Source organism: Chiloscyllium plagiosum, chromosome 37 (assembly GCF_004010195.1).
Source record: "Chiloscyllium plagiosum isolate BGI_BamShark_2017 chromosome 37, ASM401019v2, whole genome shotgun sequence".
Classification (NCBI taxonomy): Eukaryota; Metazoa; Chordata; class Chondrichthyes; order Orectolobiformes; family Hemiscylliidae; genus Chiloscyllium; species Chiloscyllium plagiosum.
This window is the reverse complement of record NC_057746.1, coordinates 12,402,388-12,416,716: the sequence shown is the minus strand read 5'-3', so window position 1 is coordinate 12,416,716 and position 14,329 is coordinate 12,402,388.

Genomic DNA, 14,329 nt, shown 5'->3' with positions numbered 1-14,329 from the left:
CCACCAATTGCCGTGGTGGGATTCGAATCTGATCTCCGCACCATGACCTGGTTCGCTGGATTAATAATCCAGATGGAAAAGTGCGAGGCCATCGCTTACCCAGCATCTCCAAGCAGCTCCATTGTCGATAGTGGATGTTGCAGTTGACATGGCTGCGTTTGAAGCACAGCTGTTTGAAAGGCAAATAAATATTTTGGCAAAAAACACCATCCTTCTTAATTTTGCATTTATTAGAGGTTTGAGGATCAGATGAGCGTTTAGCGAAAATGTCCTTCGTCATGAGTTATTAACAGATTTCATATCTGACAACAAATAATCAGCACAGGGAATCGTGTGCAGTCCATCATTGCAAATTGTTTAAAGTGAAACAGTGAAGAAGTCTTTATGTAGTAGTCGAGTGCTGTTCAAAAAGTACTTGGGGAACTGTGGACAGTTTGTCCGTCATTCATATGGAAAGGTCTCCATGCCACAGAGAGACAACATAAAGGAGTTTCACGAGATTAATCCCTGCGGTAATAAGACCATGAGGAGAGTGTGAAGGAAATAACCTTTATCGATAAAAAGAATAACAGGTGATTGCAATCAAACTTGAGGGTTAAAACCAACACAAGAATATCAAAACAAATGCCAACACAAGAATATCTGTTCGGGGCACAGATAGGCGGTTTTGTGGGAACGAGGGAGACTCACGTTTGGTATGTTGCCTCCCAGGTGCAAGGGTACGTGATGTCTCTGAGCTTCCAACCTAGCTCCCTGAAAGCCTGTCTAACATCCTCGGCACTCCTCCTACCTATGTCGTTGGTGCCAATATGGACCACGACTTCGGGCTGCTCCCCCTCCCCCTCCAGGACCCGGAGGGTCCTTCGCGCTTTTAAAGGGGGAAAAATCCTACCCAGGTAAGCTTACACTAACTGCTTCCGGGTCTCGGCTGCCCCTCTGGTCGTCGTCACTTCCCCCTGGTGCTCCCGCTCTTTCTGTGAAGAGAGAGTGAAAGAGAAAAAAAAACACCGCTGCCCGCTACCGGTAAGTACTTTTAAAACCAAACGGTCTTACCTTCGCTGCTGCTCGCACTGGAAATGACCGACGGCTTCGAAGGGTGAGTATAAATACTCACCGCTTTCCTTCCCGGCTGCCCCTCTGGTCGTCGTCACTTCCCCCTGGTGCTCCCGCTCTTTCTGTGAAGAGAGAGTGAAAGAGAAAAAAAACACCGCTAACATATGGTATGTTAGTTTTTATTGGTAACGGGTTTGAATTTTGGAGCCACGCAATCATACTGCAGATGCACAAAACTCCGTTGTGACCAAACTTGGAGTACTGCGCGTAGTTCTGCTTGCTGCATTATAGGAAGGATGTGGAGGATTTGGAAAGGGTTCAAAAGAGATTTACGAGGATGTTGCCTGATTTGGAGGGAAGGTCTTATAAGGAAAGTCTGAGGTAATTGCGGCTGTTTTCACTCGAGAGAAGAAGGTTGAGAGATGACTTAATTGATCTATATAAGATAATCAGAGGGTGAGATAGGGTGGACAGTGTTATGAAGTTTTAAGTGTACTATGCCATTAAGAGAGTTGAAACAGCACAGAGTACTGGCAAAATTAAAAATGTAATATTTGGTCAAACAGCTAGCCGTATCTGGGTTACTATGAGACAAAAACAAATTCAAATTCAGTCAATCAGTTTAAATGATCTCCCAAGATATCAAATGCCAATCAAGTTTGTATTTAGTGTTTTGACAATATTAAAACCAATGAAACGATCTAACGTTTTGGTATATAAATATCAAACATGTTGAACAGTTATCCAGAGCAGCAAAGAGCAGCAAGCCGCCAACAAGTCCAGCCTGGCAGCAGAAAGAACAGCTCCCTGACAGGTACCTTTATCAACCAAAGATCTGGGAAGCAGAATTCTCAAGAATCAGAAAAGAAGACAGAAATATGGAGAAAAATCGACAGCTGCCTGGTTTTGAGATAAGATTCTTTTAAAATCTTAATCAAGAATTTTTGATCGGACTAGTATTATAGAGGTGGAGATAAATGATAGTTTTAAGGTAAAGGAGTTTTAAATAGTTGTTAGATAATATCATCTGTTAGACATAAAGAATAAAGTTGTTAATTTTTACTTTAAATAGTAATTTCGAGATAGTTCTTTGCCTCTGGAATTTTAACAGATTACAGCACGGGGCGAATCCTTTATGTGTTGCTGGTTTAAATTAGCAGAGGGGTTTACCCCGGATCGTAACAACAGTGAGAGCCTTTTTCCTCGGATGGCATTGGCTAGCACGAGGGGCATAGCTTTAAATTGGTTGGGGGGAGCGGTGTGATAGATATTGGACAGATGTCAGAGGAAGTTTCTTTACTCAGAGAGTAGTAGGGGCATGGAACGCCCGCCCTGAAACAGCAGTGAACTCACCAGCTTCAAAGGCATTGAAATAGTCATTTGATAAACGTATGGATTAAAATGGAGTAGTGCAGAATAGATAGGCTTCAGATTGGTTCCACAGGTCGGCGCAACATCGAGGGCCGCTGGGCCAGAACTCTGCTGTTATGTTCTATGTTCTATGATTACTATGACCAGAGAGGAATATACTAAGTAAACTAATGGGATTAAAGGCAGACAAGTCCCAAGGGTATTAAAGGAGCTAGCAGCAGAGATGGTAGATGTGTTGTTTGTGATATTGAAAAATTATTTGGATTATGGAAAGGTGCCAATGCATTGGAAACTTACTAACGTGACATTCTTATTCACAAGGGAGATAGGCAAAAGGTGGGACATTATGTACCAATAAGTTTGATCTCTGTGTTGCGAGGTTGCTGGAATCAATCATAAAGAAGGAAATCGCTGAACACTTGGAGAAGCAAAGATTAGATTAGATTAGATTACGTACAGTGTGGAAACAGGCCCTTCGGCCCAACAAGTCCACACCGACCCGCCGAAGCGTAACCCACCCATTCCCGTACCTTTACCCCTTTACCTAACACTACGGGCAATTTAGCATAGCCAATTCATCTGACGTGCACATCTTTGGACTGTGGGAGGAAACCGGAGCACCCGGAGGAAACCCACGCAGACACGGGGAGAATGTGCAAACTCCACACAGTCAGTCGCCTGAGTCGGGAATTGAACCCGGGTCTCTGGCGCTGTGAGGCAGCAGTGCTAAACACAGTGCCACCGTGCCGCCAAATCCGCCAACAGATCATGTCACCTGTTTCAGCAGTTTCATGAAGGGTAGGTCATGTTGGACAAATCTGCTGGAGTTCACTGAGGATGCAAAAAGGAATTTGGATATTCGGGATGTAGTATATCGAGACTTTCAGAGGCATTTGCCAAGGTGCTACATAAAAGACTGATCTAGAAGATTAGTTCCCATGTGGTTCCGGGTAGAGGTTGACTGGATAGAGGTTGACTGTCAGAAGGTAGAGAATTAGGAGGTGAAGAAGTCAACATTTCAAGTGTATGGAACGGGAAATGGCCATTTAGATTAGAAGGAAAGTGCGTGGACCATTCTTTTGCGATTTAAAGATATTTTTTATGCAACTGCAGGCTGGAAACTAGGAAATCGGGTTGCAAGAGACAAAAAAAATCTACAAATGCTGGAATGCAAAATTTTCAGACAGAGGTCTGGAAGAACACAAGACACAAGGCAACATCAGGAGGTGGAGAAGTCGACGTTTCATGGTTAAACCCTCTCGACCGCCTGATGCTGTTCCGCTTGCTGTACTCTTCCAGCCTCCTGTCTGTCTGTGATAGAGCTGCAAAACATGTAGCATTGCTGCAAACTGACAGTTTGAACACGGTGCAAAAATATTACATTGTCAACACCATTGGAATGTGGCCACAATCAATATTTTTTGGCAAAAACGTCTGACCGTAATATGGAAGAATATAAAGATTGAAAAGCTAAGAAAGGGATGATATGAAATCGGCATCAGTCTATTGGTGCGTAAACATGGCGGACTTGCAAAATTTTGGGCAATACCATGATGACCTTTGAAACGGTAAGGTGCTTTTCGGTCATTAAACAAAAAAATGGACGTCTGTAGGTAAGCAGTTTGCAGGTGCCCAGTTGACAGAATGGATCAAAACCATTCAGTTATCAGGCCCAAGCAGCATTTTTACCCTGGCAACAATTCAAATTCTGCCAATTAAGTTATAAAGGCACTTGGAGACTAAGGGTCCATTTTAGAGTTAATAATCTGAAACAAATTATATTGTAAGAATTTCTTGTATCAAGGAAGGATATATAACAGAGAGGCAATTGAACAGAGGGGACAGTCAACTACCATCTGGAAAGATGATAACAGGGAAGTGTCATCTCTGAAAGAAATATTGGGGTTCCACAAAAAAATCTCCATGCTCTGTCTAAAAAGCTCTATCCATCAATAAAGGAGCATTACACGCGGAGAAAATATTCTTGAAACCAGAAAACAACTGAGAAGGCATTTCAGGCTGAGAAAGACGAGGAGATAAGATACAGAAATTTCCATTGAATCCATTCTGCATGAACTTTGAGAAACTATGTTTTAAGTTATTGTTCTTACTAATAATGGATTAATTAGTAGAATATGCATTATTGAAACAGCATATCAAGAAAATGTTGGTTCATTCCAGAATAGGTAGTTAGTTACAGAGTGATTGTTCAGTTTGTTAGTGATTTTTTCACTGTTAGAGTTAGAATCATAGAACCTCGACAGTGGGGAAACAGTCACTTCAGCCAAATGAGGACCATACTGACCCTCCAAAGAATAAACCACTCACATGCATTCCTCTACCCTATTAACTACGTTTACCCCTGACTAATGCACCTAACGTACACATCCATGAACACTATGGGCAATTTACCTAACCTGCATATCTTTGGATTGTGAGAGGAAACTGAAGCATCTAGGTGAAACCCACGCAGACACGACGAGAATGTATTAACTCCACACACACAGTTGCCCGAGGCTAGAATCGAACCCGGGTCTCTAGCGCTGTGAGGCAGCAGTGTTAACTCCTGAGCCACCGTGCCGCCCATAGACAGCTAAATAGTTACTTGTTAATTACAGAGTGCGAGAAAGGATTCCATTTCACTGAAGCACTCCTTTATAACAAACTGCGTGGCAAAAAAGAGATGGATTACATCACTTGTCACACTTCCTTACCATATTATAAGGCGAGGAGATCTTCGCTGGGTGCATTGGTTTTAATTATCAGATGGATGTTGACCTTCACTTCATAATATTATAGAGAGTTCGAATTGGTCAAGTGAATTGGTATATGGAGCATAGCAGGAAAAATGTGTCTGTGTTTGAATAGATTGGTGGTTTGAATGGAAAAAACTGTATTATTCCAATGGAGAGATTGCAAAGCTGAGGCACAGAGGATTCAGGCACCGGGATCACAAAAAAAAAACACATTGCTTGCACATCATATGGAGGCAATATAAATTTTCATACCTTTTGAAAGAGAATACATCCAGATGTAGGGAAGACTTTCTACAGTTTTGCAAAGTAATGGTGAGAACGCACCTGGAGAGCTGAGGGCATAATGACATGAAAAGCAGTCCAGAGAAGATTCACTCAACTGATTCCTGTGCGGAGCATTTATCTCTGAAGGAAACATTGTCAGACTGGACTTGGATCTGTTGGAGTTTAGGCAAATGCTGCATGATCCCGTTTCAACGATAATATTCTGAGTAGTGTATTTAAGTTGAATGCTGAAACAATATTTCAATTTGTGCAAGAGATTTCCAGAAATGGATGGACTCCTGGAAACTGGAGAATATCCCAGTGAAGGAGTTGGTGATTGTCTTAACCATCTCAAAGGGTTCTGCGTCTGTGGGAACTTCCCTCCCAAAAAGTGATGGAAAGTGACACATTGAATATTCTTCAGGTACAAGTAGATAGTTTATCGCCTCGGAATGATGCACTAACATTATAAGGCATAGCAGGAATGTGTGTTTCAGGCCACAATCAGATCATCCATGATCTTATCACATGGCAGACTTGGTTCAAGTTGTCCAATCACTTACTCCTGATCTTACTTTCTGCGTTGCTATTGTTTTTAGAGACTGACAAAAAATGAAAGCATTCCCAAGCGCACAAAGGCTCTCCCTTTCAGAATGATGAGCACAACTTGCAAATCAGCACTGCAAAAGCACTTATGGAAGCTTCATGGAGTTACAGAAAGATCAGATGCTTAGGTCAAAGTAAGAGCCTCATTAAAACTGCGTTAAAAATCAGATCGGTTAGAATGGATGCCTTTAATAGAGCAGATTCCTGCCAGTTGTTCTTGTGAGGTGAATTCCGTTAGCAAGACCAGCATTTATTGCCTGTCCCTAATTTCCATTCAGAATATGGTGGTGAACTCCAGTGATCCTTGTGGTGCAGGGGCACTAATTGATATGTTTCAAAGACAGCCACATGATTCTGAACAAGTGACAGTGACGGGACAATGATATTGATTCAATTCAGGATGCTGTGTAAAATTGGAGATTGTATTCCTCACTATATGATAGCGATGGAAATATTGGGAAAGTCTCTTGCTGTTCTTATTGTGGGGAATTTACAGAGTGATGTCGTTACGGTCTTTTATGAGGGAACCAGAAATAGCATTTTGAACACAGAGCTGAACTCTCCTTTTATGTACGTTCTGCCACCTCTGCATGTTTTATTTATAAATCTTGTGAATAATTTAGGATGCACCAGGGTTTGGCACCTTGCACTGAAACATCTGTATTTTCCGTGACACTGAAGTATGCCCTTTCTAACATTCTCAGCAATCGTCAGAGCTGAAACAAAATCTGCAGAATTTACGGACTCAGTCATTATTTGTTTGAAGGAGTGAGTGTGATGAGGATAAAGAGTCGATTAAATTGCACAGAATGAACACACTGCCGGAGTTCAAATCATATTCTCACGTTTTCCTTGAATTGGAAGCAAATTAATAGAATGAACGCCCATTGTTGCACATACTGTAAAAGAAATGTTCAAGAAATGTCGAAGCGCCACACTAGGCGAGAAAAAACATGCCGTCTGCAGTTGATGGAGATACAGAAATTCAGAATAGCTGCACAATCTGAATAAGAATCAAGTGATAGAAAAAAACATATAACAAGTCTTTTCTTAGACCATGACCGCCACCATGGCACATCAGATCATTATATCAACAGCGATAACTGATCTAATTTCTCCTGGTGATCCCCTCCCCCAACACTGCCGTCCCAAACACCAGCCAATGGCCCCAAGCTGATGGCCCTCTGATAGCACAGGTCGCTTCCATCTCCTCCAGACATCCACAAACAGGGTGGACCAGGCAGACACATTGCTTCAGTCTGCAATGCTACAAACAACTCATCTCTTCCTACTTTGACTCAGTAATCCTCCTGGTTCAGTCCCTGCTCACGTACATCCGTGATTCATCTGACACTTTACACCAATTTCAGAATTTCCATTTTGCAGGCTCCATCCACCTCTTCTTTCCCATGGACGTACCATGCCATTACACATATACCAACACCCCTCCCCACCCCCCACCCCCACTAGGATGGTCTCAGGACTCTCCACTTCCTCCTGGAACAAAGGTCGGAACTGCACCCAAACACCACTACCATCCTTCAACTGGCTGAGCCCGTCCTCACTCTCAACAACCTTTCTTTTTAACATCCCCACGATCACTCTAACTTTGCCATACCTACACATCTTTTCTCTCTTCTGGTGTATCTTGTGCCCCAGCTCCTGACTTCTGTTTGGAGACCTGTAAGAGACGCCAATTATGTTTTATTTCACCTTTTCGATACCTCAATTCTACCCACACAGATTCCCCATCATCTGACCATACTTAATTTCTTACTATTGATTTAGTTTTATTTCTTACCAATAAGGCAACCCCACCCCCTCCGCCCAACTGCCTATCTTTTCAATATGATGTATATCCTTGACTATTCAGCTCCCAATCCTGATGCCCTTGCAGCCATGTCTCCATGATGCCCACCACGTCATAACTGCCAATTCCGATCGCCGCCATAAGCTCATTTACTCTATTCCTTACACTGCATGCATTCAGATATAACACCTTCAGTCCTGTATTAACCGTTGCTCTTCACATTGTCATTCGTTTGTCCAGTGTGCTTGAAGTTTGATTGCTAACGCTCTCCACACGCTTTGTCATACTTTTGTCTGTGTTGAAGATTTTAACAACTTCTCCTGAGTTCTGCACTCTTACCTCCTCCTTTAACTCGGGTTTTCTAATTCCGTCAATATCTGACCTTCCCCACCCTCACGCCATTTAATTTAAACTAGGAGAAAGTGAGGACTGCTGATGCTGGAGATCAGAGCTGAAAATGTGTTGCTGGAAAAGCGCAGCAGGTCAGGTAGCATCCAAGGAGCAGGAGAATCGCCGTTTCGGGCATAAGCCCTTCTTCGGAAATGAAAAGGTATGTTTAAAGCATTTAGTTTAAAGCCCTGTCTACAGCCCTGGATGTGCGATCCCCTAGTACTCTTGTCCAAGCACGGTTTGGATGAAGACCGCGCCAATGGATGGCATTCAACCTGTTTACTCTGCTTTGCTATTCAATTGGATTTTAGTTATTCTGTTCCTTTTAATGGCAGGGTCTTTACCCAGCATCCCTAATGGGTCAGAAAGTGCCCACTGCCTTTGTGTACACATCCCTGCTTAGGGAGCATCCAGTGCCAGGCGATGAGTTCTGGGGAGTCTCAGGAGTGGCTCAAGGAAAGGCTGCATGCAGTAATGGATGGACTGAGGGACTGAGAGGGAAAGCTTGGGAACCAGTGACACTGCACTCACACAAGTGGCCAGTCAAGTCTCCTGAACACCCAGTGCAGCCTGAACACCAGGGTCGCTTTTACAAAAACCGGTTGCATTTGCCGCATTTCTTCATCGACCTGAAGCAGAAATACTGCCGATGGCATAAAAATGGAGAAAGACAGTGGAGAGACGAAAGGAGTTAATGCCCCTAATGCAAACATGGGGAGATTGTACAACCGCCACACAGTCTCCAGAGATTGGAATTGAACCCGAGTCCCTGACACTGTGAAGCAGCAGAGCTGTGTCACCGTGCCACCCAATGATGGCTAACACGATTAGTGTAGTTACATGTTGCCTTTTGCAGTCAATTCCCTGGATACTCTGCCTCAGTCTCGGTAAGATTGGGAAGCCTTTCTATAGCAGCAGAGGATAATTTAAAATAAACAATAAGGTGGAGAATATGGAACGTATAGGTTAGCTCCCCATATGAAAGGAGACTGCACGAGTTTAGTTAAGATCTATAAAAGGGAGAAATGCACGAGTGAACATTGGACAACTTGAAAACGAGGCCAGCTACAGAGAAACAGAGAACAAAGAATTGGAGGATGAACTGAATAGATGCTTTGCATCAGTCCTCACACTGGATGACAACTAGCAGCATTCCAGAACTTCAAGACAGTCAAGGGCGAGAGATGAGCGTGGTGGTCGGTGCTGATGAGAATGTGCTGTTGAAGCTGCAACGTTTGAAGATGGATAAATCACACAGACTGGAAAGATAACAACCCAAAGTTCTGAAGGAAATAGAGGAGAAGATTGTGGAGGCGGTAGTGGAGGATTTTCAGAAATAAATGTCCTCAGGGAGCATCGCAGAGAACTGGAAAATCAGAATGTAAAATCTCTATGCAGGGAAGGAAGGAAGGCTAAAGACAAGAAATCATAAGGCAGTTAGTCTGACATCTGTCATTAATCGGGTTTTCGAGCCCACTTTGAACAATGAGGCCGCAGAGTAGAGTCGTAGAGATGTACAGCACGAAAACAGACCCTTCAGTCCATCTCATCCATGCCGAACCAGTAGCCTAATCTCATTTAATCCCATTTGCCAGCACCTGGCCCATATCCCTCTAGACCCTGTTTAATCATATACCCATCCAGATGCCTTTTAAATGTTGCAAATGAACCAGCCTCGTTAGCCATGGTTGATATATCTCTTCATAGAACATAGAACATAGAAGAATACAGCGCAGTACAGGCCCTTTGGCCCTCGATGTTGCGCCGATCCAAGCCCACCTAACCTATACTAACCCACTATCCTCCATATACCTATCCAATGCCCGCTTAAATGCCCATAAAGAGGGAGAGTCCACCACTGCTACTGGCAGGGCATTCCATGAACTTACGACTTCAAAAAGGGGAGTAGGGATAACCCTAGTTACTATAGGCCGGTGAGTCTCACTTCTGTTGTGGGCAAAGTCTTAGAGAGAATTGTAAGGGATAGGATTTATGCACATCTGGATAGGAATAATGTGATCAAGGATAGTCAGCATGGTTTTGTGAAGGGCAGGTCGTGCCTCACAAACCTTATTGAATTCTTTGAAAAGGTGACGAAGGAGGTTGATGAGGGGAAAGCGGTAGATGTGGTATATATGGATTTTAGTAAGGCGTTTGATAAGGTTCCCCATGGTAGGCTACTGCAGAAAATACGGAGATATGGCATTGAGGGTGAGTTGGAGTTTTGGATTAGGAATTGGCTGGATGGAAGAAGACAGAGGGTAGTAGTTGATGGCAAAGTTTCTTCATGGAGTGCCGTCACTAGCGGTGTTCCGCAAGGATCTGTTTTGGGACCATTGCTGTTTGTCATTTTTATAAATGACAAACAGCAATGGTCCTAAAACAGATCCTTGCGGAACACCGCTAGTGACGGCACTCCATGAAGAAACTTTGCCATCAACTACTACCCTCTGTCTTCTTCCATCTAGCCAATTCCTAATCCAAACCTCCAACTCACCCTCAATGCCATATCTCCGTATTTTCTGCAGTGGCCTACCATGGGGAACCTTATCAAACGCCTTTCTAAAATCCATATATACCACATCTACCGCTTTCCCCTCATCAACCTCCTTTGTCACCTTTTCAAAGAATTCAATAAGGTTTGTGAGGCACGACCTTCCCTTCACAAAACCATGCTGACTATTCTTGATCACATTATTCCTATCTAGATGTGCATAAATCCTATCCCTTACAATTCTCTCTAAGACTTTGCCCACAACGGAAGTGAGACTCACCGGCCTATAGTTACTAGGGCTATCCCTACTCCCCTTTTTGAACAAGGGAACCACATTTGCTATCCTCCAGTCTTCTGGGACTACTCCTGTAGACAAAGAGGACATAAAAATCAAGGCCAATGGCTCTGCAATCTCCTCCCTTGCTTCCCAGAGAATCCTAGGATAAATGCCATCAGGCCCAGGGGACTTATCTATTTTCACCTTTTCCAGGATTTCCAACACCTCTTCTCTACATACCTCAAAGCCATCCATTCTACTTATTTGTGCCTCAGTATTCTCATCGACAACAATGCCCTGTTCCTGAGTGAATACTGAAGAAAAGTATTCATTCTGTGTCTCCCCAATCTCTTCCGCCTCTACACGCAACTTCCCACTACTATCCTTGACTGGACCTATTCCTACCCTAGTCATTCTTTTATTCCTAACATACCTATAGAAAGCCTTAGGGTTTTCCCTAATCCTACCGACTAAGGACCTTTCATGTTCCCTCCTTGCTGCTCTTAGCTCTCTCTTCAGGTCCTTCCTGGCTACCCTATAACTCTCAATCGCCCCAATTGAACCTTCACGTCTCATCTTGAGATAGGCCGCCCTCTTCCATTTAACAAGGGATTCCAATTCCTTATTAAACCACGGCTCCCTCTAACCTTCAGTTAGATTTTTATGTGTTTGAAGAATGTATATGTTTTATAAATGATGTATCTTTTCAAATACTAGCTATTGCCTGTCTCCTGGCAAAGCTTTAAGTGATTTTCCCAAGCCACCAACTTGCCAACACAAACAACTTGCCACTCATACCCTCTTAGTTTCCTTTGTTCAAATTCCAATTTCAGAATGAACTACGCCACAGTCAGATCTCACATGGTCCATTGTAGTAACGTTGTTAATTAGGCTTTCTCATTGCATAGGACTAAATCTAAAGTAACCCAATCTCTAATTGATTGTGTTATGCTAAATTCCAACTGAGGAGTTGTGGATGGTATTAATTGAACATTCCCACTTTTGAACTTATGATGGAGGGAAGGATATTGATGAAGCAGCTGGAGATGGCTTGGCCTGGGATATTTCGCTGAAGAACTGGGTCCTTGTAATGCAGTACTAGGATGTGCATAGTAAAATAGGACTGAGTCAGCATGACTTCGTCAAGGAGAGGTCTCGCTGACAAGTCTGCCAGAATTCTTTCAGACGATAATGTGCAAGTTTGCAAAGGAAGGATGTAATTTGATTGGCTAATTGGGACTCTGCAAAATATGAATCTGCTTTAAATTGAAATTTTTTCATCTATTAGTTACAAGTTTCATAGGCAGAGATATAAAAACAGTTAAAAATAAAAAAAAACTCAGCACTAGCTAAATACAATAATGATGGCGGGTCGGGTGATGTGTTTTTTCTGCATCATGTGGTAGCTGGAGACATTCACTGTCTCCCTCAGCAATCCTAACCTGCAGTGTGACCAGTTCACTAAATGTGCTATCCACGATCTTCTCAGCATCGTGGATGCTCCACAGAGAGTCCATCCGCAGCTCCAGAGCCGTCATGCGGTCAAACAATAGCTGCAGCTGGACACACTTCTTGCAATTGTAAGAGTCGGGAACGTCAGACACGTTCCTAAGCTCCTACATTAAACAAGAGTCACATGCCACCGGTCTGTGGTCCCCTGCCATTGTAAGCTTAACTTTATATGAACTAACTAAAACCAAACAATGCACTTAAATAAATGAAAAACATGGATTGGAAATAAGATCCTTACCTTACAGGATCTTTTCCTTCCGGTTAGAGGAGGGAGGCGTTAAGGAGATATACGTATAGTATCTCGGTATAGCCACTGCTCAGATAAAAATTAAGCCCTCACCTTCCCGGTAGCCCTCCTCGCCGCTCTGGAAAAATGGAGTTGGTTGTCAAGCAGGTTTGGTGGAGGTGATAGATATCAGATCCTGTCATCACTGGACTGATTCAGAGGACTCCTCTTTCCCAGTTAATGAACTCACACTTAAGTATTTATTGTCAAGTCTGTCCATTTCAAAGAAAAAAATGTCTTGCCGGAGTTGTCCTGAAATCATATTTATATTTTGGTGCAGCAAGACTATTCCATGTGCCAATGAGGTTAGGAATAGGATGGTAGTAGAGTTAAATACATGGGCAAAGAACTGATAGATGAGGCAGCACTTCCGATATGTGTATCATTGGATTCCCTAGTCCCTCTCTCAAACAAATCTCTATGATATTAACATAGCAGTTATATATACTCACCCAACCTCCAAGTTCATCCGTCTTGCCTGTCATACTCCTCACATTGTAGCAGCGCCCTTCAGATTGCCAGGCCCATTGTGTTCAGTTACCTCTGCCTGTTTGTTGTTGGCCTTAGTTGTACTGGGATTAGTCGCCAACCCCGTCTCAGTCGTGTACTTCTGGAACTACTGCTCTGGTTCCGAATGTGCACCCCCCCCCCCCCCCCCAACGGCCACACCAGTTGAAACCCTCCTGAGTGACAACAGCAAACCTGCCTGCCAGGAGATTGCTGCCAGTTCAGGTCCATCCCTTCCTTCTTGCGTAAATCCTATCGACTGAGGATCTGATGGCATTGGGCTGAAGTGTGCTTATGTCAACGCAATGATTATTATGGATAAGACAGATGAGCTTACAGCCTGAATCAATACATGAGACCATGATGTTGCAGCCATTACAGGAACTTAGTTTGGAGAGGGACAGGACTGGGCATTCAACGTTCCAAGGTTTTGTTGTGTTAGACGAGATAGAGAAGAAGGTAAAAGAGGTGGAGGAGTTGTAATGATAATCAGGGATAATGTTGCATTTGCACTCAGAGAGGACATAGTGGAGGGCTCATCCACTGAGGCAATATGAGTACAGCACAAAAATAAGATTGATGCACTTATTGTGTTCGGATTATATTATAGTCCTTTCAACAGCCACCGAGACTTTGAGAACAAATGTGTGGGCCAGGTTTAATAAAAACAGAGTTGTCATAGTGAGTGACTTCAACATCCCCAATATTGACTGGAACTCCCTCAGAGCAAGTGGCTTAGACGGGGCAGCATTTGTTTGGTGCATCCAAGCGGGTTATTTGAAACGGTATGTGGACAGTCCACTACAGGAAGGGCCATACTGGACCTCATATTGGCTAATGAGCCTGGACGGGTAACTGACATTTCAGGGAGACAGCATTTTGGAATCATTTTGGAAATTCCTTCAGTTTTAAGATAGCTAAGAACATGTATACGTCAGGACCTTCTGAGAAGCTATGGAATTGGAGTAAGGCAAGTTACGTCAGAATCAGGAAGGAGTTAGGG